This window comes from Manacus vitellinus, unplaced genomic scaffold, assembly GCF_001715985.3.
Source record: "Manacus vitellinus isolate BGI_N305 unplaced genomic scaffold, ASM171598v3 scaffold_26_pilon, whole genome shotgun sequence".
Taxonomy (NCBI): Eukaryota; Metazoa; Chordata; class Aves; order Passeriformes; family Pipridae; genus Manacus; species Manacus vitellinus.
Genome location: NW_021939960.1, coordinates 7,166,547 through 7,177,580, shown reverse-complemented (window position 1 = coordinate 7,177,580; position 11,034 = coordinate 7,166,547).

The following is an 11,034-nucleotide window of genomic DNA, read 5'->3' as shown; positions in this document are numbered from 1 at the left end:
CCAGGGTTCAGTGCTGAGATACTGTGCCTTTTTTCTAGCAGAAATCCTGGAAACTCAACCCTGGCAGAGTCAAAAGAATGGAGCAGTAAATCCCATGTTCAGTTGTAGCCCGGGCTGAGAGCTCAATGGGGTTTTTTTTGGACCCCATCAGAAATAGGGATGGAGCCCGCTTTGATGAGGAGGAAAGTGCTGCTTCTTCCTGCTGCAGTGTCACCATGCTGGTGGAAGAGGTGATACACAGATATTGTTATAACTGTCTGGAGTCACCTCAGAGTCTTGCCAGATCAAACTTCCTTGAAATTACTTAATGGAGTAGCAAGAATTTGAATTTCCATAATGTGGATTAGCACTTTTCTATTTTAGCTAATCCTTGCAGTCAGACCTGCAAGCAAGAAGATCAAAAGACTTGAAAAAAAATAAATGGTCAGAAAGTCTGGAGTAGGAACAAACCAAAGATGTCATTGTTCCAGGGATGAGGAATCATCTCACACCTCCAAGGGGTGATAGCAGCGGGCAGGTAGGGTGATGTGTGGATGAAGGTTTGGTGTCACAAGCTAATAGAGGGCAAGTTTTTGTCCCCTTCCATGGCTGGAGGAGATGCAAGAGTCTGTGAGTGCCCCGTGGGTGAGCTGCTGCCTGTGGGTTGGGGTTCAGCCCCTGCAGGATCACCAAACTCTTGCCCTGTGGAGACACAACTGCTAAAGATTCGCTGCAAGTGAACTTTGTTCTCCAGAGCTGCCGAAGTGGCATCTATTGACCAGCCTCTATTTTAAAAGGGGGAGAAGGAAAAGAGAAATTCAGCTTTGCTGTTGAATAAACCATGAGCCATTGAGGAGCTGCAAGTCAGCAGGGGAGGGGCAGGGGCAGCACAGAAATAAGGGGACACAAATGTCATGCGAAAAATGAAGCGCAGGAGGGGCCTGGCCATTGTGTGACACTCCTGGAAACTTACTTGGAGAGCTGGTTGGTGGGAGGCCAAAAGATGTATACAATGAAAGAGAGACACTCGACTGGACTGAAAATGCAAACAAATTGGGTAGCACAACAGAGGAGATAAATTATGCTCATGAAATAAACAATGGCTGAGCGACACTGGATAAATAGTTACATATAATAACACCACTGTTTGTCCCAGCCACCCTAATTGGGAGGCTGGGCAGCATCCGATGAAAACTCTGCGTTGCACATTTTCCCCTTCTAATGAGGAAGATTTTTCCCTCCCCCCCTGGAAGCCTCCCCCCAGTCCCATTTAGCAGCAGACTGAAAGGCCTGGTTTCATTCCACTTTCCCACAGCAAACTCATCCTGGCAGGAACTGCATTAAGGAGGACAAGTAGAAAATGATAATAAATTGAGGGGTTGCTCTTATTTCACCTTGTGACAAATCTATCCAGTGGGTGACTCAGGGAGGGTGATAAGAGCATGGACCAGGCTGCCGCTTTCCTTTTGGTGCTTGGTCATGTGGAAAATAACCCCATTCTAGCCCTCACTCAAAAGGGCTTTCCTTTAAAAATAATGCTTTTTAAAAGGCACTGAATCCTTACTTACCCTGTTGGAAAGCCAGCAGCTCGCCTCCATCAAAGTGAACGTCACGGGTCTCACTTCATCATCGACTTGGACTGAAGAGCAAAAACAAAAGTTTTTGCACCAAAAGTGAGATGGTCAATGCCATCAGTACAAATGGGAGACCTTGTTAAACCTTAGCATTTTTTTAGCATGATTCTGCATTGCTAATAGATCCCCAGTGAGAATCTATGGTTTCACTGAACTCCTCTCAGGTAGAGCAGAAAACTCAGTAGTGGAGGGGACGGTGACCATGAGAAAACCACAGGCTTAGTGACCTCCCCACAGCCAATCACACTGTGAGTCCGACTCTCCACCCCAGAGCCCTGATTTCCAGCACTCAGACTGGTTTGTAGCAGAGCTGTGCTCTTACCTTTCAATGACTGCCCAGAGCAGATTGCAGTTCCCAAGCTCCTTCGTCACCCCGTGAGAGAGGCTGATCTTCAGCCTCAGATTGTGTCTAAACTTTTTGCCACCTCCATCCTCGGATATTCACTCCATTAATCCGTTCGAGCACTTTGTGTGTCTCTGTCTTCTTGCTTTTATTGACTTAAGAGAAATAGAGCTGGATCTCTGCTCTCCAGCCTGCATTGCTTGTGGGGAGGTTACAGCTGAGGAAGAAGCCCAGGAGGTGGTCAGCCTTCCTCACCTCTGTAAGCAGCAGGCACTGCACTGCTGGGGCCGTGCCCAGAGGGGGGTGACAGCTCATAAATCATCTTTGATCATATAAAATTGACTTTGCCTCCTAAAATGGCTGGAAAGCTGAAATATCCCTGGTTTACATGTCTTGAGGGAGGCAAGGGAAGCTAAGTTTTTTTACCTGTAATTACTAAGGTAATTATTCAATTACTTAAGTAGGACTGATTTTCTTCCAGAGAAGCAATCAGAAGATGAAAATCAATAGTGATTGATTTATTTTCTGCCCACTTCATAGAACAAGATTGTTTGTGGGGATTGTGGTTATTGGAAAATTCCTGCAATGCCCCAAAAGCCTCCAACAGTCCCTGCTTTGAACAAAATAGTTGTTTTCTTGTTTGTTCCAATTTAAAACTCTTCCTGTCAAAAACATTTCACTGGAACCAGAAGCTGAACTGCTAAATGTTTTTCTTGTCCAAAATACTACTTTCTTCCCAGTTCTTTTTCAGTTCATGCTCTGATGACAGGCCTGGAAGTTTCCTGGTACATTCATTAGGGGAGAGTTGTGCAGTATTTATTCACTGACATTTATTTTTCTGCTGAAAAAATGGCTGCATGTTTTTTCAACTGTAGTTTTTCAAAGGAAGTTTTTCTTTTGTCCTTTTTTTAACTGAAATAAGCATATTTTTATGTTTCAGTTGGGTTTTTTTTGGGCAAAGCACAAACATCAGTGTTACTAGTAGTGATTAAAACTCAGCTGTCACTTTATACGATGATAGCGTGGATGAAATGCAAACAAACAACTTGGCCTGTTTGCAGCCCAACTCCTAAAATACCTCCAGCTGCTCGTTTGTCTGAAAACTTTCTGCATATTGCCACAACTTGCAAAAGTCTCCTGGGGAGGTTTTGATATATAAAGCCAATATTCACAGTACTCATCTGCTCTGTCCTGAATTCCCAGCTGCCTGTCAGACCAAAGTTACATCCCCAGGCTGCAGAGGGTGAGGTGGGATTGGCAGTGGAGGTGGGCAGGAGGGGGGGTCTGGCTCAGCATCCATTGCTGGGCATTGCAGGCGGTTGTTCAGAGCATCACTAGGGATGAATTTGGAGGGATGCAGGCACAGGAGCAGGGCGAGTTCACCTCCCTGTTGAGAATGTGACAGTGGTGGGAAAGGTGAGAGGTTTGGGCTGGTGCTGTAACCATGACAGGAGGTTCCCAACCTAAAATGCCACCTCTTTTTGCCACCACAGGGCAGGTGAGCATCCAGAAAAACACTTTTGCAGAGCAGATGTGGTTTGTGCCGATGCAGGATGATCAGCGTGAAATATTCCCGAAGATTTTACAAATATGACCCAAGTCTCCAGCTATCCTGTGTGTAAAATGAGGGTGTTATTCCTAATTTCACTATATAGAGGACAGTTAACAACTGTGCTGAAGGGCTTCGCTTGAGGGAGCAGGAGCAGAATCAACCCCAGGAGACTCATCCATGTTTGGGATATATAGTTTGTGCTGCCATGTGTGAGAGCCAGGCTGGGTGTCAGTGCATCAATTCCCAGATGCCTCCCTGTTGTTCCCGTGGGATCTTTTCTCCTGCTCTGTCAAACCCAGAGTTTACAGAGCCCTTCAGCACATGACTGCAGCTGGACTGTCACTGTGCCTCAAGCCAGCAGATGCTCCAGACCTTCAGTCAGCGAGGGCTTCTGTGTCTCCCAAGGAGCTGCTGCTCATGGCATTACAAGGGGGCAGAAGGCATCACGTGGGGCTGCTGGCAGGTGGGAAGGAAAAGCTGTAAAATAATGGGAAATGCATCGCTTTTGGCTTCACGTGTTGTCTCTTCCTGGCCCCCACAACTTCACAGCTAGGTATTAGGAAGCAGAAGTGCTAAGAGCACTTCTCTGTGTCCTGGTGGGGGTGAGAAAGCCTTGTTTTATGAGAACAGGCCCGTTTGTACGGTAATTACCAGTGGAATTTTCCGGGTGGCTGTGCTCTGTCCCCTACTGCTTCAGGCTGGTTACGATGGGCTTTCCTTCAAGGAGCAGAGTTGCAGCAAGACCATGGCAGATCCCAATTTCCTAGATTATTAATAATAACAATATCATTTTTTCTCTCCCCTATTTCTCACCCACCCTGCGCTTCCCTTTTAATAAAATTCTCCTCTCTTGCTGTAGACTCTGCAGTGACACCAGCCTGATTTGTAATGTAAATAGGCAGCCCAGTGTAAAGGCGACCTGCAAGAGCACCGCAGGGCTCTAATTATAATTTTCATTAAACTCCTTCTGTTTACGAATATCCAAGCAATCTGGCATTGCAGCAGAAGCAAGAGGAAATTAAAGCAGTGCTACCACTTAGCTCCAGTGTCAGGGAGCAGGGACCCAGCTGTCGAGCAGAAACTGAAGCAGGGTTCCTACAGACAAAGTTTTGAAGAGTTATTTCAGCTTTGGCATCCTTCCTCTCCCGAGCTTTTAGCCCAGTTGCAGGGCTTGCATGTTTTTCCTTCAGAGGATCTGGCTGGTGCAAGTGTTTTACACGTGATCTATTTGTGACCTAATTAAGGGGATCAGCTGCTCGAGCTCCCAGTGCCATGTGCGGGAAGGAGCTGGGGGAGAGCGGGCGCTGAGCCGGCTGGAGAGGGACAGGGAGGTGGGGGGTGGGTGGAAGAGGGACCATCAAGCAAAGGGGAGAGCAGGGAGCTTTGGCTAGAAAGGCCCTGGGGATATTTCACAAAAGTCCAGCAGCACAGAGATCACAGAGATCATTCATCCCATTTACTGGGAGCATCCTGTGGAGTGAGGGCTGCTCGGACACAGCCCTGTGCAGGGATTGGGGCTTTGCTGGTTGTGCTACGAGGCCACCAAGAAACTTTCATCCTTATCTTCTGCTGGATGAGCAAAACAACTTCAGGGGGCTTTCTATGGGTATTTTGCCTTCAGAGGGGCATTTTTGTAACTCAGGCCAAAGCTGACCCTTCCTGAAGAGAAAGTGCTGCAGGTGCCAGCAGTGAATTAGATTGGCAGGGGACACCAATGAATTTGTTCATAAAGCCAAAGACAGGGAATGTTCTCGGTGTCACTTGGACACAGTGAGCCTTGGCTGTGTGTGGACAGGACAGAAGAAAAACTGAGTTTCACTCTTTGAGCCTGAGGCAAGAGTTATTGCTCTCTTTGGGAAAGTGCCAGTGGTATATTTAAGGCCACAATTCAACCCTGAGGTAACCAGTGCCAAAATAAAATTGCAGTTTGCAGTAAGTGCCTATAAAATAGCAAAGATAGCCAGAATTTTGTCTAAACTGGGTGAGTCCAGCTGGTATCTCATGGGCTTTATACACACTGTGAGTTTTAATCCAACCTCTAATTAATTTTAATTCTTTCTAGTACACTCGAGAGTTTATGGGAATCTCCAAGATGTTCCCAAACTGCTGCTCCAGTCTGTAGTCTCCAGTCTCCAGGAGACTCCAGAGAGCTGCATCAGGAGGAGACAGGCTGGGCAGTCCTGGCCCAAACAGTGCTTCAGTGCAGCCTTGAGCCTTCTGTGGCAGCTCCCTCCAGCAGCAGAGCTGGCTCTGTGAGCTAAGCAGAGGATGCTTGGGATAGCAGGTCCAGAGGATATAGAGTATATTCCCTAAGTCCAACAACCCATTGATTAACTTTCAAATATTTTCAGTTTTTTTCTCTGCATCTCTGACATGTGAATGAGCCCAAACTTTGGAAAGGCTTTGTGGCTGAGCAGAGGCAGGGATCATGGAATATAATGCCCCGTTGGTAGGGAATAAATCTCTCTATTAGAAAATTAAATTCCTGCTGATCTCCAGCACTGCTCTGCCTCACAGCCTTCATAGAGTTTGGATGGGTTCATAACAGCAGCAGATCTCTGGTGCAAAATGGCTGGTGAGTTAATGGCATGTCTTTAATATATATTATTTCACTCAATGAGGAAATTTGTGCTACGGGTGAGAGTGGTTCCTCCCCCAGTGCTCTCTGCCACGCCAGGATGCTGTCTGGGGGAGCAGCAAGGATGTTTGCCCATGATCATCAGTATGAGATGGGTTAAGATAGGCTGGCAAGTCCTTCAACAAGTGAAGGAAAACCGTGAGTGTGGAGCCTGAGCCTGGGATAGGGCTGTGCCTTACGAGGATCTGGGTGACAAAAATGTCAGGCAGTTGTTGAAGAAACTCATTAATTTTTATGTCTGTTGCAAATACAGTCACATTCCCTTCATCCCAGTGCCCCTTCTCTCCATCCCAAAGCTGAAGCCCCAAAGCTGAGCTGTGAAACTGAGGGAGGAGAAAAATACTGGGAGAAGAAGGGGCAGGGGGGAACGCTGTGGGCATAACAGATTAATTTAATTATCTTTGGGGAATTTAGGATTGAGTGTTGACGTAGGTTACAAATAAAACAAATTTGTCATTCTCGTCAGGGTCCTTTTTTGCCTGGATCACAAAGACACCTGCTTATTAATTTAGCCTGATTGCTAAATCTCAGCAATCAGCAATCACAGCAGCGTTCAGTGCTGAGGGACCACCAGGAGACACAGGCAGGAGCACAGGGAACAGGCACCTCCCTGCATCCCTGAGATCTGAGCCCCAAGGGCAGGTGGAATCCAGGAAAACCAAACAGGCCAGAGGCTCTGTGGGGTGTACAGAGCACAAGCCTCACCAGGCACATGACTGACCTTGATTTGAGAGAAGTTTAGGCACTACAGGGCAATCATTTTACTGAAGCATTCCTCCTAGGAAGCAGTCTTTTTCCTGGGAGCTGTATTCTGAGCTCCATTCAGAACGTCAGTGCTGGGCAACCTCTTCTCCCCTCTGCAACATTATGTGCAAGCAGCTAATTCACTGTCCTGCTGACCACCCCCCTGAGAGGGTTATGGAGCAGGAGAGGGCAGTTGTGGATTTGCCATCTGGCAGGGATCAGGGACTATAGTGCCTTGCTAGAAAAAGTACTGCCAGCTCCTGCTGTTTTGCCAATTCTGTGACACAACCCAACACTTGGAGTAAAAAGGCTTAAGAGATTTGTGTGGATGTGTGCCTCAGGTTGTTGTTCCAGGGGAGGAGGTTTAGATTGGATGTGAGGAACAATTCCTTCACCAAGAGGGCTGTCAAGCATTGGAACAGGCTGGCCAGGGCAGTGGTGGAGTCACCATTCCTGGAGGGATTTAAAAGATGTGTGCATGTGGCACTTGCAGATGTGGTTTAGAGGTGGGCTTGGCAGTGCTGAGGGAACAGTTGGACTCTGTGGTCTTGGAGGCCTTTTCCAACCTAAGTGATTCCATGATTCTATGAATGCTTGTGCATGGCCCATGTCTTCAGCTGAGCAGGACTAGTGGCTTTTTGTGATGTACTTAGAAAACCTCAGTCCTTCTGAAGGCAGAGCCTCAAGCCCAGACACAAACAAACAGACTTCTGCACTGCTGAGTGCCAGTCTCATCCCTTATGTTTAGCAGGACTGTGCCTTTCCTGGAATGCTAAGCAGTATTTGGGCATGTGGGACTGAATAATGACATATCCTTGCAGCTAGGACATTTTTGAAAGGCTGTGGCAGCAGAAAGCTCAGGGATCAAGGTCACAGCAGTGGTACTCCTGAGAGCATCATTGCCAACACACAGAATGATTCTGGGAGGGGAGAATGCAGAGCTCAAAGGTGCCAGGCCAGGGGGAATGAGGAGGTGAGGGCTCAGCACTGGGATGTTTGACAGCAGGATGCTCCAGGCTTCAGCAGGGAAGTTGTGCTCAACCACTTCAGAGGGGAAAGAGTAACCCAGGTTTTGCACAGGATGGTGCTGGGCTGGGAGAAGTCCTCATCCTCAGCTATGGCACGGGGCAGTCTGAAAGCTGTGTTTCCTGGAGTGTGATGCCTCAGAAGCAGCCAGGGAGTGACCTGCTGTGGAGTCATGCCAGCAACGGGGACTTTTCCTGCTGCCTCGTGGGGCCCTTTGGCAGGGATCAGTCCTCCACGCCAGAACACTGACCAGTTTGCTTCAGAAACATAAATGATTTAAGGGTATCAGCCCTGCTGTTGGAGGCCTCTCTAATGTCTATGTGAATAGAAGAGGTTTCAGCAGCTTCTGGGGAGAAAACAGACCAAAGAAGCAGAGAATGGGGTGTATTGTATCCAGTGGCCAGAGTGACCAAAGCGGCCTGAGAGACAAAGTGACAAACAGAGACCTCCTGTGCAATTAGTCTCTTGACCTCTGTGGTTGGGCAAGGGATGCTGGGAAAGGAGCTGTGGCTCACAAGGCCCCGAGGAATGTTTCCTTGACAACACTTACTGAAGAAAAATGAGATTTCATGAATGCAGCGGGAGTTAACACGTGAGAGGCTGACTTTGGGAGAGACAAGGACGTGGCACCTCGCAGAACGAGCCCCTCGGTTTGGGGGTGTTGAAGCAGTGGCTCAGTGACCTGCTTTTTCAGATAAACTTAATTAAAGAGCTATTACAACCGCTCATATTTATTTAGAAATGCAGCCACCGTGGTAAAAGCAGACTTATTGTTTAATTATTTTTCTACCCACGAAATCTTCTCCACCTTGAATAAGCACTGGCACGGAAGGAAATTCTCTGCTCACTGCTGATAGTTTCAGCACACTGCAGCTTGGGTTTAGGATTCTTTAGAACTAGCATTGTTCCACCATTTACAAAGGCAGAGCAATTGTATAGAAAGATATGTATAATTATATAATGTATCATAGTAATACCAGTACATTAAAAATAAAAAGCAGACAGGTGTTTAGTATTGCCAAACTTAAACCGTGTGGAAGAACCAAAAATGCAGATATTTGAGTTCAAGACCTAAATAGATATCTTTTTCAAATTATCCAATTGAAGACTTTTTAATTTCTTCCTGCTGTTTCAGCTAGAAGGACTTAAACTTTCATCCTTATATGATGTCTCACAGGAATAGCAGCACTGGGGCTTTGTCCTGAACTCGAGCCATCCCATCACATGGCCAAAATACCTCAGGAAATCAGTGCAAGTTTTGCCTCAAGAAAAGACCTGTGACCTTTTCCAGTGAAAGTCTTGGCTGCTCCGGGGGTGTTTGCACAGCAGACAAAGAAAGAGCATCTTCTTAAAAAGCAGAGCCGGTTGGCAGGAAATCAAACGCTGATTCAAGGCATCGGAGTCAGCTGGGAGCCCGGAACATCCCAGCGGTGTGGTGGGGACCAAGGGCTGCAGCTGAGCCTCTCGCTCACTTCAGGCTGGAGAGAAAGGAAATACAGGGGGTTAAGTTGCCAATTTTGTCCGAGTTGAAGCTGTATGTAAGCACACAGGGGTCTGAGGCTGCTGCATACACCCCTCAACAAGAGCAGGGCAGGATCTAGAGCAGTCTGTGAGGCTGTGTCCTTACACTGGTGAGAGACAAGGAGTAAAAGGAGAGTTTTCAGGTTGTTTTTTTATAGGCCAAGTGGAAAATTGCCTGGATTTCTGGGTAAAACATTTTGGTTTTGTTTTCTTTTTTTGGACTCCCTTAAGTCCTGGCTGCAGCAGTGGGATCAGCCTTTCCCATTTGTTCCCTCTATTGCTTGCTTGTGTATTTATTTCTAACGTTTAATTTTAAAAATGAATCTCCTATTAAAACTGAACTTGGAAATGTTAAAAGCAGGTTTGCTTGCAGGAGCAGATACCTATGGATGTGTGTGTAGGCAGGACTGTACCTGCCACTGGGTTCTCTGCGTCTGTACCAGTTGTCAATATCTTGAAAGTGATACTTTTTCTTTTGTGTCCCAATTGATTTCAGAAACGCAGTGAAAGACACAGATCCAAACTAAATAAGATTAAAGGCTTTAAAAGCTTAATAAATTAAGAAGAGCAAATCTAGCTGATAACATGGCTTTGATAGTAGGCTATAAAGGGCAGGGAGTTAAGGAATTACAGGTAACTAACTATTCATCAGCATCCCTTCCTCCTCAGCAGTGTGGGGGCACAAGGGAACAGGTTGGACTCTCCAGCTTTATCAGCAGGACAGGAGCAACATAAGACAGAGTTGAGGGGATAGAAAAGATTTGAGGAACTAGAATTTAAATAAGCACCCCCAGCCCATGCTGCACCAGCTCAGTGTGTCCTGCTGGCATCAACACCTGCCAGTGACACTGTCCTGCCAGAGCCATTGGAATGCAAGTGGAATGGTTTGAACCCTCCAAGAAGAAACTGTTTCCCATTTTGAGATGTTTTCTAAGACTCATTTTCCTATTCTCCAGTGGGGTCCATCAGGCAATGTTCCACTGCAGCTCAGGTATAGCTTCCCTCTCTGGTGAAGTTTTTATACTGTAATGCTCCTCAGCATGTCCCAACCTCTCTTTGCTCCCTGTGTGTGAGCTGTGACAGGGCTCTGTAAGCTGAAGAACATTCTCTCTGCCTTTCTTATCTTTCCCAGCTGTATAAATGAATGATGGCCCAACAGAGAGCTTTGGCTTGTGTTGTTTGCCTGGCTAACAGTTGTTTCACATGGTCATTTGCTATTCCAGTTTCACTCAGATCAGCAGAAATGTGGTTTATTTCGGGAGAGAAAATTCTGCCACAACTCTTCTGATTTTAGTATTGCAATAAATCATTTAATTTAAAGAATGAAAGGTAAAAATGTTCTGTGGGCTAGAGAGGCAAGAGGAGCAGAGGGAATCCTGGTTTTAATAAGAATAGCCATAAAGAAGAAAAATTTGTCCTCCCTGATGGAAAGGTCCTGTCAGCTTTGAATGTGTTGAAACCTGTGTCACAATCTGTGAAATTTCTCTTTACAATTACTTTCCAATACCTCTGGAAAGTAATAGGCTTTCTTGATAGAATAGTGTGAATCATTGTAAGGAACACTACAGCAAGGATATTACTCTGCAGAAACTTGGCA